A 23587-nucleotide genomic window follows, 5' to 3' on the forward strand; every position below is an offset into this window, starting at 1 on the left:
TGGAGACTTGCCAAATAAGTGATACCCTCAGTCTATGTAATATTATGCAGGTATTAAAAATGAGCATCACCAACACTTTTAGCAACATGGGAAATAATTCTGATATAATATGAAGAGGGGAAAAAATCAAAATCCTAGAATTACACCAAATAAAAAATATATGTACAAATATGATGGGAAGCAAATATCCCCAAAGGCTAATAACAATTATGTGAGGTTAGTAGCACTAGTTTTCCATTTCTCTTCTTCCATTCTTCATTTTCTCAAAATTTTAATGACGAGTTTCATATATATATATTATGCTTCATATAGAAAATACCATTAACTATATGTAAAAAGTAGTAGTTTATTGGGTAAGAACCTGGGTTCTGGAAGCAGACTGCCTATGTCACCACTTACTAGGTATGTGACCTTGGGCAGGTTGTTGAACTTTTGTTTCTTAGTTTCTAAGTTTATCCTATAAAATGAGGATAATTTTAGTATGTATCTGATAGGGTAATTGTAAGGATTAAATGTGCTTAAAATGTATTTAGAACAGTGTCTGAAACTGAAGTATGTAAGCATGATCTAGTGTTGTTATTCTGCAAACAGGCCTCATTGTTTTAGACCCTGAGTGACCAGACAAAATGACAATTCCCCCCTGCCAGTCCTTTGCTAGGCACATACATTAGCAACAAGTTTTGTTTCTAGATATAGATCTTTGTCCTTACTATGAATTCCCCAATGCAGAGATGTCTAGGAACCAAGAACCGTTGGCTAAGGAGACACTTCCAAACCCTTTCCAAGAAGCAGTGATAATCAAATGTCTGATGTGTTTTTTATTTTAGAGAAGTTCAGCCTCCTTGCCTGTGTCACATCTCTGAGACCTGTACAAGAGTGATTGAAGCTACCCCTTGAAGCCAATATTACATGAACGTCATCAGCAGTGAATTAGAGAAAATATTTATCTATTTCCCCAATTTTACCCTTCTCTGTTAAAATTTTTTTTTTCAACCTTTTTTATTTATTTTTGGGACAGAGAGAGACAGAGCATGAACGGGGGAGGGGCAGAGAGAGGGAGACACAGAATCGGAAACAGGCTCCAGGCTCCGAGCCATCAGCCCAGAGCCTGACGCGGGGCTCGAACTCACAGACCACGAGATCGTGACCTGGCTGAAGTCGGACGCTTAACCGACTGCGCCACCCAGGCGCCCCTACCCTTCTCTGAATGAATGACTTTCTACCGGCTCCGTGATCTGACAGTCCAAGTAACAACAGAAAGCTGTTTAAGAAATAGGACACTTGTTGTAACTTGATTTTTCTGAATTGAACACCCCAGGGGGACTGAAAATGTGCTTCAAAACTTTTTTCCACTTGGCCGATCCAAAAAGTTTGGAAAATTTTTATAGAATTTCCTCATTCCTTAAAACAGTTTCATTGAAATTGTAAAAGAAAAAAAAAAAAAAAAAAGATCTGTTAGATGCCAGGATTTACTGTAGCTGTCTTAATGGCTAATGAAATGATAAGACCTTGCAATTAAAAATTAACAGGTGCTTGCCAGGTAGAATATTGCTTTACCTGTAAGAGAAAAGGATGCAGATTGGTATTTCACACATTTGTGGGAATGATCACCTTTGACGTGTGTCTCTGGTTTTCAGGACATTGCACGTGTCTGCTCTTGTAAGACTTTGGCTGCAGAACCCAAGTGTGAACCCTGCTCGGTGAGTTAGCTGTTTCCTGAGTGTTGTCTGTCTCTTCCTTGCCTCTGTCAAGACCCTGTGATGTTCACTGTCAGCGTCCTTTGCTTAAACTTTCTAAAAATTCTCAGCTGTCTTTTATGGTAAATGTCTAACATATTGCTCTAATCGACTCTGAGTTTTACAGTGTTGCTAAAGAGCTTGCACACAAACCCCCACTTTGTTCCAGGGTTTACCCCAAACCTTTCCCACTCTCTTTCCTAATAGTCATCTTCTAACACAAGACTACTCGTTAAGACATTCACTGTCTAAATCACAGGTCAACATTTCACAGTTAGTGATGACTGGTCCCATGAAGGATGAAAAGAGCATGGTAATAGTGAAATTCCTTTCCCCTTTTACGAAAATAAATCACGAGATTCAACCAGCAAATGGTGAATCAATGGCAAGTCAATAATAAGGTGAGAGATTATGTTACTGAAAAATGACCTCAAGATTAATTTCTTATGTAGATAAATGCTGGACAATTTCTTATTGTCATAGTGTTATTGGAGGTTATTTCAAGTGTTCCTATTGCCACATGAGGTAACGGAATTGAGATGGGCCCCCTCTCTAACAGACCATCTGTGTCTGAATCTGCAAAAATTTCTAAACAGTTCTGGTCTTCAGTATCTCCACTTGAAAATGGGAGTGATAGTATTAATCTGTTAGGTTATGAAGGCAAAATGTTATAACACGAAACACCTGACAACCAGCAATCACTTCACGAACACTAGTCCTCCCTACCACTGTTTATTTTGATAGAAAATAAATACATAACCCAGAACTCTGCTTTCATCTTCAAATATATTATTCTTCATTGATTATTTTATGAATATAATCATTGATTCAGAAAATAAATGGAATTTTTATCCCTCCAACCTTCATTCTTTTATTCATTTCTCAGAGCTTTAATGAGCATCTACTATAAGCTAAGAAGTAAGTGCTGTGGGACACAAAAAGGAGAGTGAAGTACCCATTGTATTCTCATGGAGATTGGAGTCTAGAAAGAGGTTGTATGTATGTATGTATGTATGTATTAAATGCCATTAGAGAAACGAAGTATTAGCTTCGTTTATTAGAAGGAGAAAGTATTTTATCTAGGGTTTCAATTTCTTTTCTCTAGGGTTTCAATTTCTTTATCTGTGAAATGTGTAAAATAATCTCTGCCCCGCTGGTCTTTTAGGGGTCTGGAGAAGATCAAAGGGGAGCCTGCATGTGAGATCTCTTTGGAAACCCTGAGGCACTCTGTGAATGAAAAGGGTAAATTTTTTCTCTCTTCCCTTGTACCATAAACGCCATGAGAATGTTTGACAGGGCCTGTTATGTTGGTCTGTAAAAATTTTTGAAGTATATATATAAAAAAATCACACTGTAAACCTTAAATATTTACAATTTTTATTTGCCAATTAAACATCAGTAAAGAGGACTAAGTTTTTTTTTTTTTAATTTTTTTAACATTTATTTATTTTTGAGACAGAGAGAGACAGAGCGTGAACAGGGGAGGGTCAGAGAGAGAGGGAGACACAGAATCCGAAACAGGCTCCAGGCTCTGAGCTGTCAGCACAGAGCCCGACGCGGGGCTCGAACTCACGGACCGTGAGATCATGACCTGAGCTGAAGTCGGACGCTTAATTGACTGAGCCACCCAGGCGCCCCAAGAGGGCTAAGTTTTGATGAAACAATGAACCACTGATGGAATGAAAGAATCCGTGAATGTTATGCACTGAATGTCTGTGCCCCACCCCCCCCACCAACCTCATATGTTGAAATCCCAGCCCCCAATGTGATAGTGTGAGAGGTGGGCCTTTGGGAGGTAATTAGGTTTATATGAGGTCATAAGGGTGGAGCTCGAGTTAGTGCCTTTACAAGAAGGGGGAGATACCAGCATTTCCTCTCCACCACATGAGGACACAGTGAGAAGGCAGCCATCTTCAAGCCAAGAAGAGGGCCCCCACCAAGAACTGAATATACTGGTGCCTTGATCTTGGACCTCCCAGCCTCCGAGCTGTGAAAAAATAAACATCTGCTGTTTAAGCCGCCCACCCTGTGGTATTCTGTCATAGCAGCCTGAGCCGACTATGACAATAAGTGAGAAAATAAATGAGTAAGTCAATGAAGGAAACAAAACAAAGATGCAGAGTAGGAAAACCTACAAAATAAACGAGGAATAAAGGGTTATCTTTGAAAATATGCAGTATAGCTGAGTGTTAGGAGTATGACCCATAGCTAGATGGAAGGATGGATGGACGCAGTGTTCTCAGAGTGTGGTCCGTGGACCAGCGGCATGAGTATCGTGTGGGAACTCATTAGAAATGCAAGTTCCTGGTCCACCAGCCAGTCCTGCTGAGTCTGAAAGTCAGAGGTAGGGCCAGCAGTCTGTGTTTTAGCAATCCCTGTAGATCATTCTGAGACAAAGTAAAGTTTTGAGAACCATTACTTTGTACTAACATGGGGACTTTGGAAATTATTCTGCTGTAATACATTCAGTGTTAATGAAGGTTTTTAGCTGTGGATGGATATAATCAGACCTGTATTTCTAGGATGATGAGTCTTGGAGCTTCGCCTAAAAGAATTTATGGCTTCAATGTAAAAAGGACCATTGGAGATACTGGAAAACACATTGTATTTGCCAAGCCCCAGAGTGACAGATTTTGGTTTTTCCTACTTCCTGATAATATGCACATCATCAGCTAGGAGGCAGAGCAGTGCAGGCACTGCCCCCAGGCACTGAAGAAACCTGCTTGGTCTGCAGAGACCCAGCGGGATGAGAATGTTGAGCTGTCAAATATATCAAATACCAGTCCTCACTGCTCTTGGAGAGCCCTCTTAGTCCTGACCAGCTGTGGGGAAACATCAAGTGGACCCTTCCAGACCAAGATAAATGGGCAGCTCTTCCTAAGACTGGCCTAGGTAGCTGCCCTGGCTGAAAATGCAGCTCCGTATTTAGGGCTGGTGGAGACAGGTCTGCCAAAGGGGAGGGCAGTATGGAGGAAAAACGGAAGAGCCTCAAGGGGAAACAGTTGCTTTAAGAAAGAGTCTAGAAGCCCAAAATACAAGCGTCGGGTGGGGAATCAGCGGGGAGAAGAAGGATGAGGGCTTCTCAGAGAAGGACTGCTCAGATGCCCAATCATCTGGGTTTGCCCAAGACACAGGGTGTTCAGGACAATCCCTGTCAAACCAGGGCAGCTGGTCACCCTACAACTGTGTTCCCTCACCTGTGTTGAAGACCATGTGACAGCAGAGAAGTCACCGCTCTAGACCTTGTTTCTCAAAATATTGTCCACAGACTGGCAGCATCAGTATCACCTGGGAGCTTGTTAGAAATGTACCTTCTCAGGCCCACACTAAGGCTGCAGGATCATACCTGCCGGAGAGGAAGAACCCCAGGTGATCTGCAGGCACATGAGTTGAGAAAGACTGCTTTAGAAGATCCTGTGAGCCCTGGGGAAGAAAAAGTAGCACTGGTAGGGAGCAGAGAGAATTTCTTGGCTGTGATCTGGCAAATGTCCAGGTCGGCCAGATTCTATACTGAAACTGTATCAACCGGACCCGGCAAGGAGCAGAAGCATTGAGAAGGTTACACAGTAAGGGGTGCCAGGAATTGAGAGCAGAGAGGTAAAAGGACAGATGACACAAACTAGCCAAGAGGGGCCTCCTGAACTATTAATAGTAGTAGTTGTAGGAATGTAGGAAAGCCAGAAATCCAGCTATTATGTGGCGAGAGTAAAGCTGGAGAAATACTCTTCTGTACCTGTTACCGTGACCCTGTTTCGGTAAAAACAAAAACAAAAACAAAAACAAAAAACAAAAACAAGCTGACGTGGGCTGGGAAATGTGAAATGCGGAGTCACAGCATTGTGGGTAGGCTTGCAGAGGAAGAAAAAAGGATCACCCACTAAAAGTCTCAGCATTAGCATCTTGGCCTTCACTCACTTGCATATTGCTCAGATATGCAAAGCAAGTTCAGTTTTCTCCCTTTTTCTCTACCTGGTCTGATCTTCATGGGCTTCAGCTCTGCATTCTAGCAGGAATAATTTGCACTTAATTAATAGTGTTTCATTTTCTTCCCGCTTGAACATAATTCTTTGACTTTAAACATTCTAACCAGGGGTTCTTAAACTCAAACACACTGCAGAATCACCTAGAGGGCATGTTAAAACACAGATTGCTGGGCCCACCCCCAGGGTTTCTGATTCAGTACATCTGGTAGAAACTTAGAATTTGCATTTCTAAGGAGTTCCCAGTCGATGCTGATATAACTGGTCCGAGGAACACGCTTTACAACCTCTGATTCAAAGTATTCGGCATTTTATTCCCTCCCAAAGGTGATGGTTGCAAAGGTCTTAGATTAAAATGCTTCTCAGATTGGTTGATCTGTTCTATCTTGGATCCAGAACCTGGTCTTCCTGTGTATGGCCAGTATGCAGTGGCACAGGCATGCTTGCATTGCTGGTTCAACACATCTGAAATGGTCTGTATCTTGTTCCACAAGACAAGTCCTTTGGTCACATGCTAGGATGTCCTGGCAAGGTCAATTTGTGATACAAATCTCTAAAAAGCAGCTCTCACTTGTATTTATCTTGCTTCAGACCAGTAGTAGTTTGTGGACTGGCACTGGCCCATGGACCACGTTTTGAGTAATGCTGTTTAGATGACTCAGTCTTTCTAAGATTCTTTACCTCCTTCTTCCTCCTCTTTCCCAAGATAGCATTTGGGTATGCAAGGCGGGGGGGTGTCTTATTTTATCCTTGTGACAGCCTCGTATCGTGCACCATCCTGTAGATACTCAGTGATCCTCCCTATTGAGGGGCTGGATTCATTCTTTCCCTGGAATGGGGACCACCGAAATGCAAGTAGATCCCATCTGATCTTTTGGAATGATGTGTGCCGGTCTTCACGACTGCTGCCATAGCCCTGAACACATCCCTTAGTACCCAAGGTCTATCTTCACAGCCTCTGTCCCTGCTCCGAGACCGCCACTAGTCTACCAGTCGTCTCCATGGGAAAGTAAGAAGCTCCAGACACTCCTGTTTCCCACATAAAGGCCATCAGGAGGCAGGAATGCCTTCCGAGTCCTGTGTGTCCATCCATCTGCTGCCGCCTCTGTACCTTTGCTTCTGAGCCCCTTGGGATTTGGTGTTGAGCCAAATAGCCAGAGCCCGCTAGAGGCAGTGTAGTGCTGGAAGGAGCTTGTAGCCCAGCCAGTTGTTAATTTTTCAGGAATTTGGCCTTCCAGCTGTCCAACGTGGCCATTATTAAAAGTTAAAGGATAACAACATACATTTAAACAAGTTATATTAAAAGCAAAGGTAGTCAATACACAAAATCATCACCTCCTATTTATTTTACTGCGCTGGACTGTTAATCTATGTTTAGCATACGTGTGTGATAGAAATACTGTATAATCGTGTACTGCCACACAGGTCTTCTAAGCCCTGTTCGGTGATACCGTGTTGAGAGCTTCCAATCAGCCAAGGTAGGAGTATTTACGCTGTAGAAATGAGCAAACATTATAAATCAGGGTTCCACTCTCTCTCATCTCCACCTCCCCAAGGCCAGTTGTTAAACATTTACCAACACACCATTGCTTAGAGCCTAAATCTGGGAGTGAGCCACTAATCCACTGGCCTCTAGTCACCCTTTACTTACATAGATGTTACAAAGCTGCTCTTCCCCTAAAGATTAGCTCCTGAAAGGTATCTGTGAAAGAGATATTGAATACTAGAACCTTGATATCATCTTATCTCCTTACCCTACTTTTATCTCTCTTTTCTCTCTACCATCTCTTGGGACCAGAAGAATTGATCTTCTGGTTTTTTATTTCCTCCACAGCTTATCCTCGTACATTAAGGGTGAACATTCATGGCCTAACTTTACTCTCTGGCATTCTTTCCCAAAACGTATAAATTTATTCTGATCATGAGAAAACATGAGACCAAATTGAGGGGCATTCTACAAAACTTCTTCCTAGTTCCCTTCAAAACTGTGAGATCGGGAAAGACAAGAAAAGACCAAGAAACAATCGTAGCTTGGAGAAGGAGACTTGTGTACTAGATTCAATGTGGTATCATAGATTGGCCCCTGGAAAAGAAAGAAAATTGGTAGAAAAACTGAGGAGATCCAAATAAGGTCTGAGTATTGTACCAATGTTGATTTCTTAATTTCAATCATTGTTCCATTGTTATGTAAAATGTTAACAACATATGAAGCTGGATGAAGGGTATATGAGAACTCTATATTATATGTGCAGCTCTTCTGTAAATATACAGTTATTTCTAAATGAAACTAATGATGGGAAAAATTCATGACCTAGGTAATAGATATCTTTTCTATCCTATGGAAAAAACCTACTATGTGCGTCCACCTGCTTTGTGATATGCAAAAGGCGGAGGGGGGGGGAATGGGGATGGTATAAAATCTTTTTCTAGATAAAGATAAAAAGCTTTACTTTCAAGTGTTTTTTCTTTTGCAGAATAAAAAAAATTATTTTGGATGTTGTAAGCTGAGCATTAACTGTTTCTTTCCCTTTCTTTGTAATCTTGCTGTAATAAAAGTAAGTTTGTAAGCGGTATCTTCAGATGATGGAGAAGACATAGAAAGTAGATTAATATAAATTCAAAATATCACCTTTATTTTGTGTTGATCTGAAAATGGGCCACTGTTCACACAGCTACATTTCTTTCTAAGTGGAAGGAGAGCCAGGAAAAAAAATCCCTGAGCAGAGAAGAGGAAATGTGCTCTAAGGCAATGCTTCTCCAATTTTAATTTGCATTTGCTTCATCTGGGGACCTTGTTAAAATGCAGATTCCTTTTCAATAGGTTTGGGGTGGGGATCCCAAATTAGTCTGATTTTCCAGTAAGTTCCCAGATAATGCCAGCCTGCTGGCCTCTGAGTAGCAAGAGTCAAGGGTCCTTTCTGAGGAATTTCCTCTTCCTTGGCACAGGAGGCATAAGGCAAGTGCTTACCAGCCAGAGGCTTAAAGACACATAAGAAATGCACAGTAAGACCAGAAATAAAGCAGCTAAAACAAAGAAGACGCACATTAATCAAAGTATGACATTATTGCACATACTGAGATGGGGTGAAAGAAGGACTATTCAGGAGGTCACTGGACATGTAAAGCTGTTCTTGAAGTTTAATTTGAAGCCCCAACTAAGAAGCATTGTATGTAGTCATTCCCTTTCACTACACAGGAAAAATGCAACATTTTCTATGAAAGAGGAACTACAGCTTTCAAAATTACTGAATTGTACAGTGCCAATGTACATGAATCTCTTCCCCTCTCCAACGTTTCCAATGATGATAGTTCCTGGAAAATAGTATATCGTTTTTTCAAGCATATGCTAAGTCTACAAAAAAAAATTCTCCCGAAAGTTCTCTTCAAGCTAGGAAAACGGGTAATTGGCCTGTATCAACGGGACAACTCATGCCAGTCAAAACACCATTACAAGAGAATAAAGTGTGAGGCATGTGCATCGGCATGTTTTTACCCCCACCCCATGAGGAGCTTCCAACGTGTGACATGCACTTTCACTGTCTTTTTCAGCATTTAAACTGAGATGTTTTTCTGGAAGCCTTGCTCAGTGGACCTATGGGCCCTCTGGTATTCTTAGACACGATTTATAAATGTTGTGATGAACTTGACCAAAGTAGATCTGGCTTTGCTAATCACTTATTAGTTCTTTGACCCACTATTTCTTTGTTTAAGAAGCAATGTTGCTTGTCTTCGGATACATATTATCCAATTTGCAGAAAATATAAATAATATTGCAAATAGCAAATGAGATCCAGCGTGCGGCTTCCTGCATCCCGGTGGGCACAGTCCTATTTAGTAATAGCTTTCCCTTTCACTGTTGCCACTGGCAGACAGACTACTTATGCGATCTTTGGCTTCCCTAATGTCTCTTCAGGGATCAATAGAGTGTTTCTCTTTTCCTAGATGCCAACTTCATCTTCTTTATACTTTAAGAATACAGTATCAGTTTAAGAATACTTCAGGAATACAGTATTAGTCTAAAGACCGTTCAATTGAAAGCAACCTTGCAGAGATGTAGTCACCCATGATTGATGTTAGGCGAGTGAAAGAAAAATGTAGGTTTGTTTTACCCTCTACCTTTCAGATCTTTGAAAGAGAAAGGGGACTGGTTTTTCAAAACTGTGCCATTGTTGGAAAGTAGCCATCGCCTACCTTGTGCTATCTGATCGTATCCGTAGATACAGGAACGTGTATATAGCAGCCACTTCTCTCAATACTTTTGTTCATTTTTCTCTTGAAGTAAATATTAATAATTGGAAATTAGAGAATTGCTATTTTAATGTTTCAAGTGAAATAAATCTGATATGTGAATTAGCAACAAAGACTTATGTCTCAAACAGGAAATAACAATTCATGAAACCAAATTTAAAGTTCAAGCAGAGCTTTCACGCTGATGGATTCGTATTTTCCTTTTTCTTGGCCCTGTGGGTCTGTTTTTAATTTTAATTTTTTTTGTTACTTTTATCATTTTGAAACATATCCTTGTCTCAAACTCTTTGTGCAATGGTGAGCGTATAAATAAGTACAAATAAATAACTACTGGCCACATTTCTACTGTGACATTTTTTATTTTAAATGTGACAACTATCCCTCAATTATCTGTGCACATTCAACTGTTGGCTGAGCCAGATTCTTGGGTATAAGAAAAATTGGTGAATCTGACATAAAAGTGCAAAATATCTTTCATGCAAATAATACTAATAATACCCAAGAAAGCAAGAAAGCTTACTTAAAAAAATAATTGTTCTTGACAGGAGATTTATAAATAGGAGCCTAATTAATAAATTTCACTATTGTTCTCCTTAGCTGCAGCCATGCCCTCTTGGACTTCTTTATTTCAGATGACCTTGTACTTTCTTTGCAACTCACACTAAATAATGTGTGTTGTTTTGCATTTTTTATATCAGAAAGCAAAATATTAAAAAATTAATCAATGTTGCAGAGAAAAGGGCACTCCCATAATAGAAAAAAGAAATACAGCCTTATTTCATCATCTTCTTAAAGACTCTCTAAAAGTGAGCGTAGTTCCTTTAAAAATATGACATGATATATTGTTTGAAAGTTGCTTTAACTATCCATCACTGATTTAGATGGTCATTTGACACAACTTTGGCCCATGGCCATGTAAAAAACAAAAACAAAAACCTTAAACTGTGTGTAGTCATTCATACAGAGGCATTCACTTTTAGAAATTTCTGCTAACCAGGGCACCTGGGTGGCTCAGTCTCTGTTAAGCCTTTGACTCTGGATCTCAGGGTCGTCAGTTCAAGCCCCGTGTTGGGCTCCACACTGGTCATGAAGCCAACTTAAAAAGAAGAAGAAGAAGAAGAAGAAGAAGAGAAGAAGAAGAAGAAGAAGAAGAAGAAGAAGAAGAAGAAGAAGAAGAAGAAGAAGAAATTTATGCTAAGGAAATATGGGTGTGTTCACAGGTATTATGAACACAATGTTCGCCATGGCATGGCATATATTGGGGGACAATTGGAAATGCTCTGGTGTCCAAACATAAAGACTAGTATAATAAATTATTATACAGCCAACCTATAAAATTCCGTTCATCATCACAAAGAAATAATGCAGCACATATTTAATGATGAGAGACACATGAAGGGTTAGGTGAGAAAAGTAAGTTAGAAAACAATTTGTATGAAATGATCATATACACACAACCTCCATACATATGTACATATGTGTGTTATACAGTAAAATGTTAACAGGTCAATTATATCTCAATAAAGCTGGGAAAAAATGTTAACCATATCTTTCTGGGTGTTGGGATTATGGAAATTGTTCATGTGTGTTTATATTTTCTGTTTTTTTTCAACATGTATGTATGGTTTTTAATAAGAAAAACAATGCTATTTAACCTTTAAAAATAAGTGAATTCCATTAATACTCTCCTACTTGTCCTTTGAAAATCTGATAGCTTTATATGTTAATCGTTCTGTAACGGGTAGTTGATTTTAAAAATGGAAACACATCAGATAGTTGTTTTAAAACGAACCAAGAAAGGGTCATGTAAAATATTGTAGTGACTTACTTTATTAGTAGATAAATATCCTGATGAACTATTTCCTGGTGAGAAGTAGGAATTGCTCAGGCCCAGGTGACATTTTCCTGGAATATCATCGAAGCTGCAAGCGATTTGCATAGCTATTCTAACCTTCTATCTTAAGGAGTAGTTTTTAACGTTCCTGCATAGATAAGACAGCTCCTGGAATCTTCCCAGTGCCCAACTATTTCTTTGATGACTCAGTATAGTAGCTGATTCGTTGATATGCATGTTAAACTGACATATATTTATTAAATGTCTGTTAAGTATTTAAATGTTCCTGACGACTGAGCATACCAGCCCTGACCTAAAGGAGCTTCACTATTGTTGGGAAATAAATAATATGAAACAAATATAAACATTAAAAAAAATTAAAACACTAAGTTAACTGAGGAGATAAGAACCAGAGTATTTATAAAAAGCAAATGATAAATATAGGAGGAAAGTTTGGGAAAAGGTTCCAGGAAAAGATGTGATTTGCCCTGACTTTGGAAAGATGAGTGGGATTTGGGCCTGAGGAAGGAAGGAAAAGACATTTTAGTTATAGAGATGAAGGTCCAAGTCCACAGGGCTGAATTTGTTAGTTGTGGGATTGCTTACTGCAGTTTGGCCAGAGTTAGGGATTTGGTTACCACAGGGCAACAACAACAAGGATATCTGGCTGGGGGGAGGTGAGATGGCAGAGAACAGGTAGCATGCTATGCAGGAGCCCAAAGTTAAAGCTGAGGGGTTTATTTTCTTGCTACTCGGACTCCATGCTCTGAGTTCCTCCCACTTCTCTGACTGTCCTTGGTGGGGTCCCAGCCCCCTCTCTACTCAACCTTTGAATCTTGGGCTTCTCCACGATCCTTCTGCTTCTTTTCTGACCCTGTGCTTTTCCTGGATGGGAGTAGAGCCTTTGAAACTATCCGCTCCTGTGGTTTAAAACATCTAGATAGGTCCTTGAGAAATGGTTGCTTCTTGGGGCAGGGATAATACAAGCTGAGCCTGGAGGGTCTTACAGTCCCAAAAAGTAAGGCGGGACTAGGGACGGAGGCAAGTCAAGAGGACACAGGAGGCAATCTGAAAGAGCTCTCAATGACCAAAGCTGAAACTGTTTCAGCCACAAAATAAAATATTGGTTATTGAAGTAGAATAAGATAAATACTCAGAAGTCCCTATGGGTGTGTGTGTGTGTGTGTGTGTGTATATATATATATATATATATATATATATATGATAAATACTCAGAAGTCCCTATGGATATATATATATAAGTTTATTTTATTTTGAGAGAGAAAGAGAGAGAGCATGCACGCAAGTGGGGTATGGGCAGAGAAAGAGAGGTTGAGAATCCCAGGCAGACTCTACATTGTCCATGCAGGCCTGATGCAGGGCTTGAACTCCTGAACCCAGGCGCCCCAGAAGTCCGTACCAATATAAATAAATTATTAAATAAATAATGGGGAAAGGACCATTCCTCCTTACAGAAGAATTCCAATTAATAAATGTAAAAGGAAAGAAAGAAACAGTAAGTCCTCATTAGAACGCTAGTAAACACTGCTGTAGGAAGGATCTACCTATGAATGCTAACATCAGTGGGCAAAAGTTCAAGGGGAAAATAGATATTTGCATAGCCTCAAAGTATTCTTTCCAAAATATTTATTATTCACAAAGGGAAAAAGAGTAAATTTACAGTCATTAAAAGCATAGGAGATACCACCTTAACCAAGTGATCAAGGTTAACAGTGCTGGTAAAAGAACACATACCCTGATTCTGATGTGCTGAAAAGGGCACCTCACCTTTGTGATATCATTCCCATGAATACATAACTTCAGTTTGATCACGAGCAACTGCAGGAAAACACGAGGGACATTTTACAAAATACCTGACCAGTACTCATTGAGAGTGTCAAGGTCACGGAAGACAGTGATAAACTGAGGAACTGTCGATTGGAGAAAACTAAGACACAAAAACTAAGTACACTGTGAAACCCTGGATTGGGTTGGACGTTGGAACAGGAAGAGGACATTGGTGAGGCGCCTGGGTGGCTCAGTCGGTTGAGCATCCGACTTCAGCTCAGGTCACAATCTCGTGGTTTATGGGTTTGAGCCCCGCGTCAGGCTCTGTGCTGACAGCTCAGAGCCTGGAGCCTGCTTCGGATTCTGTGTCTCCCTCTCTCTGCCCCTCCCCCACTTGCACTCTGCCTCTGTTGAATGTTTTAATAGACCTTAAAAAAGATTTTTTTAGAAAGAGGACATTGGTAAAAAAAAAAAAAAAAAAAAAACAAGAACTGGTGAATTCTGAATAAAGTCTGTAATTTAGTTATGGTATTTGTGCCATAAGAAATGTTAATTTCTTACTTTTGATCATTGTACCATGGTTATATAAGATGCTAAATTTAGGGGTAGCGTTTTTGAAAGGTGTGTGGCAACTTTGTATTATCTTTGCAAGTCTTCTGTCAATATGATGTTAACATAATATAAATAAATAATATTTATTTCTAAATAAAAAGTTTAAAAACAAACAAAATATCCATATACAGAGAACTCCCAATCCTCTGTGTCTCTGGAGGGATCTTTCTTTTCTAGCATCTTTACACTTTTCCCATCCACCTTTAAAATCTTCATCCTCTTAGTCCTTATATGTTTTATTTCCTCCTCTTAGAAATAAAGACCACTGGGCCTTCACAAGAATTTGTCACATTGAAGTGTATTGTAAGGCTCTCTTTGTCCTCCAAGTACAGAAATGCTGGATAAAATATAATCATTTTTAATGAAATACATAGGTTGGGGTGCCTGGATGGCTCAGTTGGTTAAGCATCTGACTCTTGATTTTGGCTCAGGTCATGGTCTCACAGTTCGTGAGTTTGAGCCCTACATCAGGCTCTGTGTTATCAGCACGGAGCCTGCTTGGGATTGTCTCCTTCCTCTCTCTCTGCCCTCCCCCGTCACGCATATGCTGTCTCTCTCAAAATAAATAAGTTAGCTTAAAAAAAAAATAAATGAAATACATAGTAAAATCAAATGGATAGAACAAAGCAGTCATCCATAGACATGAGACCCACGGACCTAAGGCAGGGGGCTGAAGTTGTAATGCCATTGCTGGGACAGGAAGTGAAGGGTCAGGCCTGTGTCAGCTAAGAAGCTAGAGGGACTGGAAAACATCAACCACTGGCCTGGAGAGGTGTCCAGGAAGTGTGCCTTATGCCAGGGACCATAAGTAAGAAAATCATCACTCATAAGATACCAAACCCAAGCCTATACTCTCTGTGCTTGTGGAATTCAAATTTATACTACCTATGTGGTACAGAAGCCAAGAGGTTAATGTAAAAACTGTTACAGAATGGGTAAAACCCCTATGGGCTTAGCAGGAGTAAAGCCACTTTATAGGGATGCTTTCATAATCCAGAGCGCAAGGGTCTCTCAGGTATTCAGATAAACTGAATATTAGTTTACTATCAAAATTATAAACCGCCTAGACAAACAAATAATCATGAGAAACAATAGAATTAGCGCCCTAAACCCTAGAGAAAATAAAACAATCTCTAGCATAAAGTAAGTATGTTTAATTCGCTTAAAGAGAAAAAGAAGATATAATACTGTAACTAAAGAAGAAGTCAATATGAAACTAAAAAGAGAAGATTTTAAAAATGGACTTCTAGAAATAACACACTGATATTACACCTCAATGGAAGTATTACACAGTAGATTAGACACCATTGAGAACGAGAATTAGATACTAGAAAACAGATCTGAAGGAATTCAGAATAAAGATCAAAGAAGTACAGAGAAGAAAAATTTGGAAGAGAGTTTGAATTGTGAAGGCTGGAAGAAGAAGGTTCCATTTTTTTTTTTTCTAACAGCAGTTCTACAAGAACAGACTAGGGGGAAGAAACAATGCCTACATTTTATTTATTCAACTTTAAGGCCAAGTGTATATATCCAACAGATACTCAACAGTTGGTCGATAATAAGGACCTTCTGCTCTATTCAGTGTAGACCCATCACTCATTAACTAACGTATCGCACTCAACTCATCTCTCTTGGATTATGCTATTGCTGACTGGATAGAGCCTCTTTAACAAGTATCTCAGTGATTGTCTCTCTTTCCTAAACTTCTGTATCACTGGATCTGAACCAACCAGCTAAGTACTTAATTATGTTCTGCACTACTGGTTGAGAAGCGATGACAGCTAACCCCATCCTGCTCGTTGCCTGTTTTGGCGTGGTCTGCAAGCTAAGAGTGGTATTAATATTTCTACATGGTTGGAAAGAATCAAATGATGAATATTTCATGGCATGGAAAAATTACATGAAATTTCAATGTGTCCAGTGAAGTTGTTTTGAAACACAATCATGCCCCTGCATTCATGTATTGTCTGTTGCTGCTTTCATGCTACCAGGGCAGAGCTGGGTAGTTTCAGCAAAGAATATATGGCCCACGGTGATTAAAATATTAACTTTCTGGCCCTTTAAAACAGATGAAGTTTGCCAATCTCTGTTCTCCACTCTTTGCTAATTCTGTCACACATACGAATCTTGCCTTTCAAATTTGCTTGAAAACTACTTGAAGTCAGGAACATTGTCATATGTTTCTTTTGTCTCCCCAACACCTGACTCCATCTAGGACAGTTATGGATTTTCTTTAGCAAATTTTGGCATGTCAAATACAAGATTTTAAGAAATGAACCTGACTTCATAATGCGGAATAGATTAGAAAAAAAAGGGAGAAATGATAATAGCTTATATGCAGTAATTTAGGCTTAAAAGCAGTTGTTATCCTATTTTGGGGCTGTGATCTTACATGACCTGGTTAAGTGCACAGTTATGGGATAGGGCAGTAGAGGCAGCGATCTGGAATGAAATTCTGACAGTTAGGTGGCACGGGCCAGGAGGGAAAAGATGGGAGGAGTTTCGGTCTGGCAGACAGAACACAGTTTACAGAGGGTTTAGCCTCACACAACCCAGAAAGCATTAGGCAATACAGATCAGGGAGCACCAAAGAGTAAAGCCGGGGGTAGGGACAGAGCCACAAGGCACCTAGAGGCTTCTGGGGCAAGCAGGTAGGGCACAGTTACCAGGAAAGTTGGCCGGCTCGACTGCATTCTGGCTGCGATTAGGGAATAGAGACATTAGCCAAGCTGCAGCTCAAGGGAAGAGAGCAGAGAATCAACTGTGGTGCAAATCTGAATGAGTCTCATAGGTACAAGAGTCTCGGGAGCAAGCTTCTAGCTGAACTAGGGGTAGAGATACTTACATGCCAAGTCCTGGAGTATTAAGTTGGATCCTGCCTAATGTCGGATTTGGTTCTGGAGACTAGGGTGGGGCATGCCACACAATAAATACCACGGCTCCCAATATATGGCGGCATCCACCTTCGTGCCTGAATTACCGCGCCATGAGCAATAATGAAAGTGCTGCAAATGTGGCAAACTATGCTAGGTAAGGCAGGGCCTCTGACACCCGGTACACCACCAATGGCAGTGGAAGGAAAGATTTGACTGTGACAGATATTGGAAACAAAAAATGGATCTGTCACATTCCTCCAAGAGATCAAGAAGAGATTCGATCACAACGACAATATATGACACGATGGAGGTCACGTGGCGCAGCAGACACCGTCAGCGCTCTGCCCACATCCCCTTGGCATTCACCTCTACGTGCAAAAGGCTTCGACTGTGAACACCTGCACCTCTCTGCAAGAAGCTTTGTTCTGGTGGTAAGCAAGCTCGGTCATGAGCACAGCTGTCAACGGCCCCAGAAACAGCCATTAACCAATGATGGCCCGTGAGATGGATACACTCCCCAGCTTCTTTGCCCCTCACATAGAATAACTCTGAAGCACGTTCGACATCTGTGTCCCATACAGTAGCCACTAGCTACTTGGGGCCATTGAGCATCCAGAAGGTGGCTAGTGTGACCGAGGAACTAAGTTTTAAATTGTATTTAATTTTAATTAAGTTAAAATGATTCTCCTCACTTACTGGAACACTTTCAAGTATATTTGGAAAAGCGTGGCCATTTGAATGTATTTCTCCAGCTATAACTTTGCAAAATCTAACTGCACATCAAGATGAAAATTTAATGTCCAAGTCAAGTTGTCCTATAAGCATAAAATTGACTTCAAAGGCTTATTCAAAGAGTTTTAACATCTCATTAATAATTTTTACGTGTTGAAATATGATATTTCATTGGATTTCAGCCATTGAATTTAACGGGTTAAAGAATTATTAAAATTAATTTCACTTGTGTCTTTTTACCTTTTTAAGGGCAGCTACTAGAATATTTAAAACTACTGTTTCCATTGGACAGTGCTGGTCTACACGTCCTCCCTGGGTTCCAGAGTGGGATAGAGCTCCTGTCGCTCACAGTGGTAACTGGCTTGATAACACACCCATTATTGGCTTCCTTTCCTGTCTCATTCTTCTGCTTCTCTACTAAGTATCCTAGGAATTCCCAGGGAGCTTAGAATCCTTGTCTCAGGGGCTGTCTCTTGAGAACCCAAACTAAAACAAATAGCATTAAGACCAGCATTTAGAGATGAACTATTCTAACCTCTTAAATACACAGGTGGTTGTTGTTTTTTTAAAAATGAGGTTCAGAGAGGTTCAATGACTTAGCCAAGGACTCTCAACTATCTAGCTGCAATCTCAGAATTCTATTTCAGAGCTCGTGATTCCAAACCCCTTTATTTTCTCATCACGTTACATTGCCTTTTAAAGATTATTGGCAATTTTTGCAAAAGTGATTTCGAAAGAGAAATGGAGCATTTAGGACTCGTGCGATGGAATCACAGTAAGCGATTCATGTATGTTTTCTGCGTGCGCATTAAACCCGCTCAGGTGGTCTTCCCTTGCTCCTGTTGAGAAACTTGGAGAGGCTCCTTGACTCTTCTGCTCTTTCTCATACAACTGAAAGTCTTCTGGTTGCAATCTCATCTGAGAAATTAGTGTATCCAGTCCTGATAGGAATCCAACTTGATTTAAAGTTAACTCTTTCTTCCGCTACTCCTCGTCCTCCAGCTTGCTCACTACTTTATCACCAGGGGCCGGAACAGAGAAGCAGCACCATGTTAAGATGCCGATGCCCTCTCTATGCCTGGCAGACATTTACAAGTGACACTTTCCCTCATAGACACTTTGGTCGGTTCTTTAGAGCTTCCTCTGCTTGTCCTCTCTGACTGAAACTCCCTTGATGTGGTAGTGTCTCCTTTGGCTGCCACCCTCACCCCCCGCCCCAACCCGGTGCTTAATTACCTCAACCGTCTGCTTCACACAGACTCTCTCTGTGGTCCTTGCGGGAAGAAGTTTTAATTACTGGAGCCTGACTCACCTACTCTGGGATTTGTGCACCTTGTACCTCTTGTCAGTGGGAAGCGCAATCGCCTCCCAGACCAGCAATGCCCGTTCTGTTCCCACTGTGCTGCCCAAGCCCCTTTAGCTTCCCCAGACAGGAGTCAAGGAAGGTGCTCTGTGTCCTCCAACTGCAAGGAACACATGTCAAGCAGTAGTTTAGAAGGTCTCATTGCAGCCCCTCGGATTAGGTTTGGGAAAGGAGGTAGGAGTGGTTAACTCCCCACCTCTTGTGAGCTGGACCCAGGAGCAGTTCCCTTTCCAGTTATCCCCCTCACAGATTCTGCTTCCAGATCCCAAACCTGAACCTTTTATAACTTTGGCGTGGGTGAGGGGTTCCAGGAAATCTGCAAGTAGTTTTCAGCACCCCTGTTTTGTAAATTTCCATATGGTCTAGCACCTCTTTTGTCTGATGGCGTTACTCTAATGTGGTAACTCAACTGAAACTACCACCTTAATATTTTGATAGAGCTGATACATTACAAAACGTTGTCCTGGGAATAAGTGAAATCGACATGGCTACCGTGGACCTTTTATAACTGGAACATGGAAATGAAAGAAATAAGCCAGCGGGTAGGTAATTAGTAGATATGGCAAAAGGTTAGTTTTAGGGTTTGTGATGATTTTTAAAATAAGAGATAGAGGCCTTTCAGATTTGAAAAGATCCTGGGTGAAATTACAGACAAAAATAGTGTTTTACTGTGGTACCTTGTTGTTTTTTTCTTTTTTGACTTCAACTGTATGCTTTTTAATGAAATAAATAAGTATTAGATGTCTTAAGAGTTGTGTGATCTCCTTTGATAACTGCTGAGACACCAGAGGTTTCAATTGTTGTTGATCCTCTTTGATCTCCCTCAACTACTCTTTTTTTCAGCATTGTAGCATTTTTACAATTTTCATAAGAGAACGAACAATAAAAGTTCACACTGTCACTATAATTAATTTGAAGAATATGGTTGTGTCTACACAACAAAATCACTTGCAACCATCATGTCCATCTTCTTTCCGTAGATTATTTTATTTGCATGCATACAGCACAACTATAGCAAGAACAAGCAAATATATATTCTTTTCTTCCCAAAAGACCCTTTCACAGTCTCAAAGGTTCACACTGAAGCATTTCAAACGGCATTCCTGTTTGAAAACTTATACTGTCTTTTATAGGAATAACAGAATGTTTAGTAACCAAGCTCCAACCATACCAAACTCTGAATTTCTTGTTTGAAAATAGAAACACACAGTGCCCAAGTTGGCATCACTTAATGGGTCCTTTCCAGTGCTGTTCAGAAAACAAAACAGCTGGGCTTTGTTTAGATGGATAATTCATCAAGGATTTCCACTAATAATCGTGTCCAGTGAGTTCAATGGGAGCATACTCAACTTTGATGCCGTATCAATATAGAACAAGCCATGACTGTTTTCTGCATTTTTTAGCTTTCAGTCAGTATCAGCCTTGTTTTAAAATGAACAAAGAAGAAAAGAAAGGGGAAAGATGTAATGTTAATAGGTTTCCTTTTGTGATCTCTCAGGGAGAGGTCTTTTTTAAATAAGGGGCTTGAACTTGACCTTCTTCGATGGCACAAAGGTCCAATGCACAATTTTTAAACTTATATTTAAATTTTAATAATTTTACATCGAAGGAGGTTGGAACCAGACTCTCAAACCTAATCCTTAATCTTTTAGTGTAACTGACTGGCAAAGAAGAAAAGCTTAGGGAAAAAGTCTGCAAAAAGTACATAAATATTGCCCTGATTTCTGTATCCCGCAGAATCAAACTGTATTCAGGTCAGTATTACAATGTGTTCAAGTTTGAAAATGCCATTTAATATAGAATTAGAGTGAAAAAATATTCTAATTTCATGATAAATCTAGTTGTTTTTTTTTAAATCATATTCCCAGTGTTGGAAAAATGGTACAAAAAGCGGCACTGTCATATGCTCTTGGTGAGATGGTAAATTTTAAAAATCTTTCTCGAAGGCAGTTTGGACATTTCTATTGAATGCCTCAGAATTCTGCATAAAACCTTTAAACAAGCATTTTTACTTTGGGGGATTCATGCTAAGAAAATAGTCATAGATGTTTGCAAAATTATAGCTACAAGATTTTTATGGAAGTGTTTTTGGTAGAAACAAGAACTGAATAAAACATAAATATTTAACAACGAGGTTTTATTTAGCCACTAAAATGATACTAGAGAAATATTTAATGCTATGGAAAAGGTAGAAAAGGCTGATTAAAAACAGTATGCGCAATGTGATTCCCTTCTGTTAAAGAAAAGATATTTGCATCAAAAAATATTGTATGAAAACAAATAGAAGTGTTAACAGCAGTATCTTTGTATGATGGAGTTATGCACACCATTTTTTTCCAACATGGAAATAGCTTTTTTAAAAAATATTTTTCAAAGTTAAAATGCATGCTAGGTGTAGCAAACTCAAACCATAGGAAAGTAAAATAAAAACAAAAAATTATAAGCCCTCCTCCCTATAATTGGATTTGGCAGAATGCGTGCGCGCACACACACACACACACACACACACACACTTCTATGTCTTGGTTTCCATATTCAATATTCAACATATTCAACAGTGCATCTTGGGGAGTTTTACAGTTTTGCATATTGACCTACTTCATTCTTTTAAATTGCTGCATAGTATTCCATAATAGAAATATGTAATAATCTTCCTTATCAATAACTCTCCACCAGGCCATTCTGTTCCAACAGCCAGATCTCTAGATTATTGGCATAAACTCTTCACTTCTCACCTTTTCCAGATTAAATAGTTATTATGTCATTGGACTCTCTTTTTTTGCCTCTATCTTCAAAACATCTCTCCATGGCTGATAGCCAAGCAGACAAACTGTGTTGAAGAAAACCCGTATGTGGAATTTAACAAAAAGAAAGAAAGAAAGAAAGAAAGAAAGAAAGAAAGAAAGAAAGAAAGAAAAAAGAAGAGACAAGAAAAAAAAGAAAACAGACTCTTAAATACAGAGGTGGTTATCAGAGAAGGGGGAGGAGGAGGGTGAAATAGGTGAATGGAATTAAGAAGTGCACCCGGGGGGGGGGCGCCTAGGTGGCTCAGTTGGTTGAGCACCTGACTTTTGATTTTAGCTCTGATCATGATCCCAGGGCCCTGGGATCTGGCTCTGAGCTGAGCAGGAGCCTGCTTGGGATTCTCTCTCTTTCCCTCTGCCATTCTCCCCAACTAATGCACACACATGCACTCTCTTTCTCTAAAATAAATAAAAATTAAAAAAAATTTTTTTAAAGAGAGAACACTTACCATGATGAGCACTGAGCATTGTATAGAATTGTTGAATCATTATATTGTACACTTGAAACTAATATAACACTGTATGTTAATTATACTTCAGTAAAAATAAAATTAATTAAATAAATGTAAATGGAAAAAAAAAAAAGAAAGAAAACGTCGCCAAAGGCAGCAATAGACGCTCAACACTACCCAGCAATCCTAATTATTTCTCTGGTTAAATCGCCCTCCCACTGTCTGCCACAGTTATTTCCAACTGCCTCCATTCCGTTCGGATGGCAGGCTCCCCTAGTCTTCTCCAGCTTTCCTCTCAGAGGTGGGTGGTGCTTCTTAACATAGAGAAAATTGAAGTGTCAACCTTCCTATACCAATTTACAAACCTTCTCAAATGCCTGTCTTTCCTCCCCATCCTCTTTCTAGCCACACTGGTGGAAGTTTATTTGCTTTCTTGATTTCGTTGAGGAAATTGTAGAAGTAAGATTGATTCAATGGTTGTCCAGTATATACATACGTTTCTTAGTCTTGATATCACGGCCATTTTACTTGATTTGTGGAGTGAATTGGTGCACGTTCTTTTGTTTGTGTTAACTTTCTCTAATTGCTAAAAGGACTTAAATAAGAGAAATGCTCTGTTCCTCGAGGGTTTGATGGTATTTTGGCACAGGTCTTTCACAGTGGTAAGGGTGATGGTGTGTGTGTGTGTGTGTGTGTGTAACTCTGACAAGCCCTCAGTTTTGCCTCCAACTATTGCTCTCTCCCAGTTCTTTTGCCCACCTCCTGAGCTGGTGTTGCTGATTTTTATCTTCTCAGAAAACATCTTCTTGACCTAGATCAGAGATTCTTTACTTTCAAAAAATTGGGGGGTGCCTAGGTGGCTCAGTGGGTTGAGTGTCCGAGTTGAGCTCAGGTCATGACCTCCCGGGTTGGGTTGGTGGGTTTGCGCCCCCCCCCGCCCCTTCCCCACTGGCACTCTCTCATTCTCAAAAATAAACATAAAAAAATAAAAAAATTAAAAAAAATTATAATGCCATGGACCCCTTTGGCAGTTGATGAAGTCTGTGGACCACTTTTTAGAATCACTTTCTACAATGTCCTCCCTAGAATGTGACTCTTATTGTGACTGGAGCAATGTGATTTTCTGTGCCTTCCTACAAATAATGTGTGTGTGTGTGTAGAT

General features: G+C 39.9%; 1 long non-coding RNA gene across 3 annotated transcripts in view; it reads left to right on the forward strand.

Annotated features, from left to right (window-relative positions):
• The window catches only part of LOC102970720, a 50196-nt gene that overhangs the window by 16168 nt on the left and 10441 nt on the right, over positions 1-23587 (forward strand). Inside the window, exons 2-4 of one of the 3 annotated variants that reach the window (XR_006222193.1) lie at positions 1638-1700; positions 2623-2728; positions 2902-2978. This is a non-coding gene — a long non-coding RNA (uncharacterized LOC102970720). Of the gene's footprint in view, positions 1-1637; positions 2729-2901; positions 2979-23587 lie in introns of all 3 variants that reach the window. The other 2 variants (XR_006222192.1, XR_006222194.1) reach the window with 2 other exon arrangements.

This window comes from Panthera tigris, chromosome C2 (genome assembly GCF_018350195.1).
Source record: "Panthera tigris isolate Pti1 chromosome C2, P.tigris_Pti1_mat1.1, whole genome shotgun sequence".
Taxonomy (NCBI): Eukaryota; Metazoa; Chordata; class Mammalia; order Carnivora; family Felidae; genus Panthera; species Panthera tigris.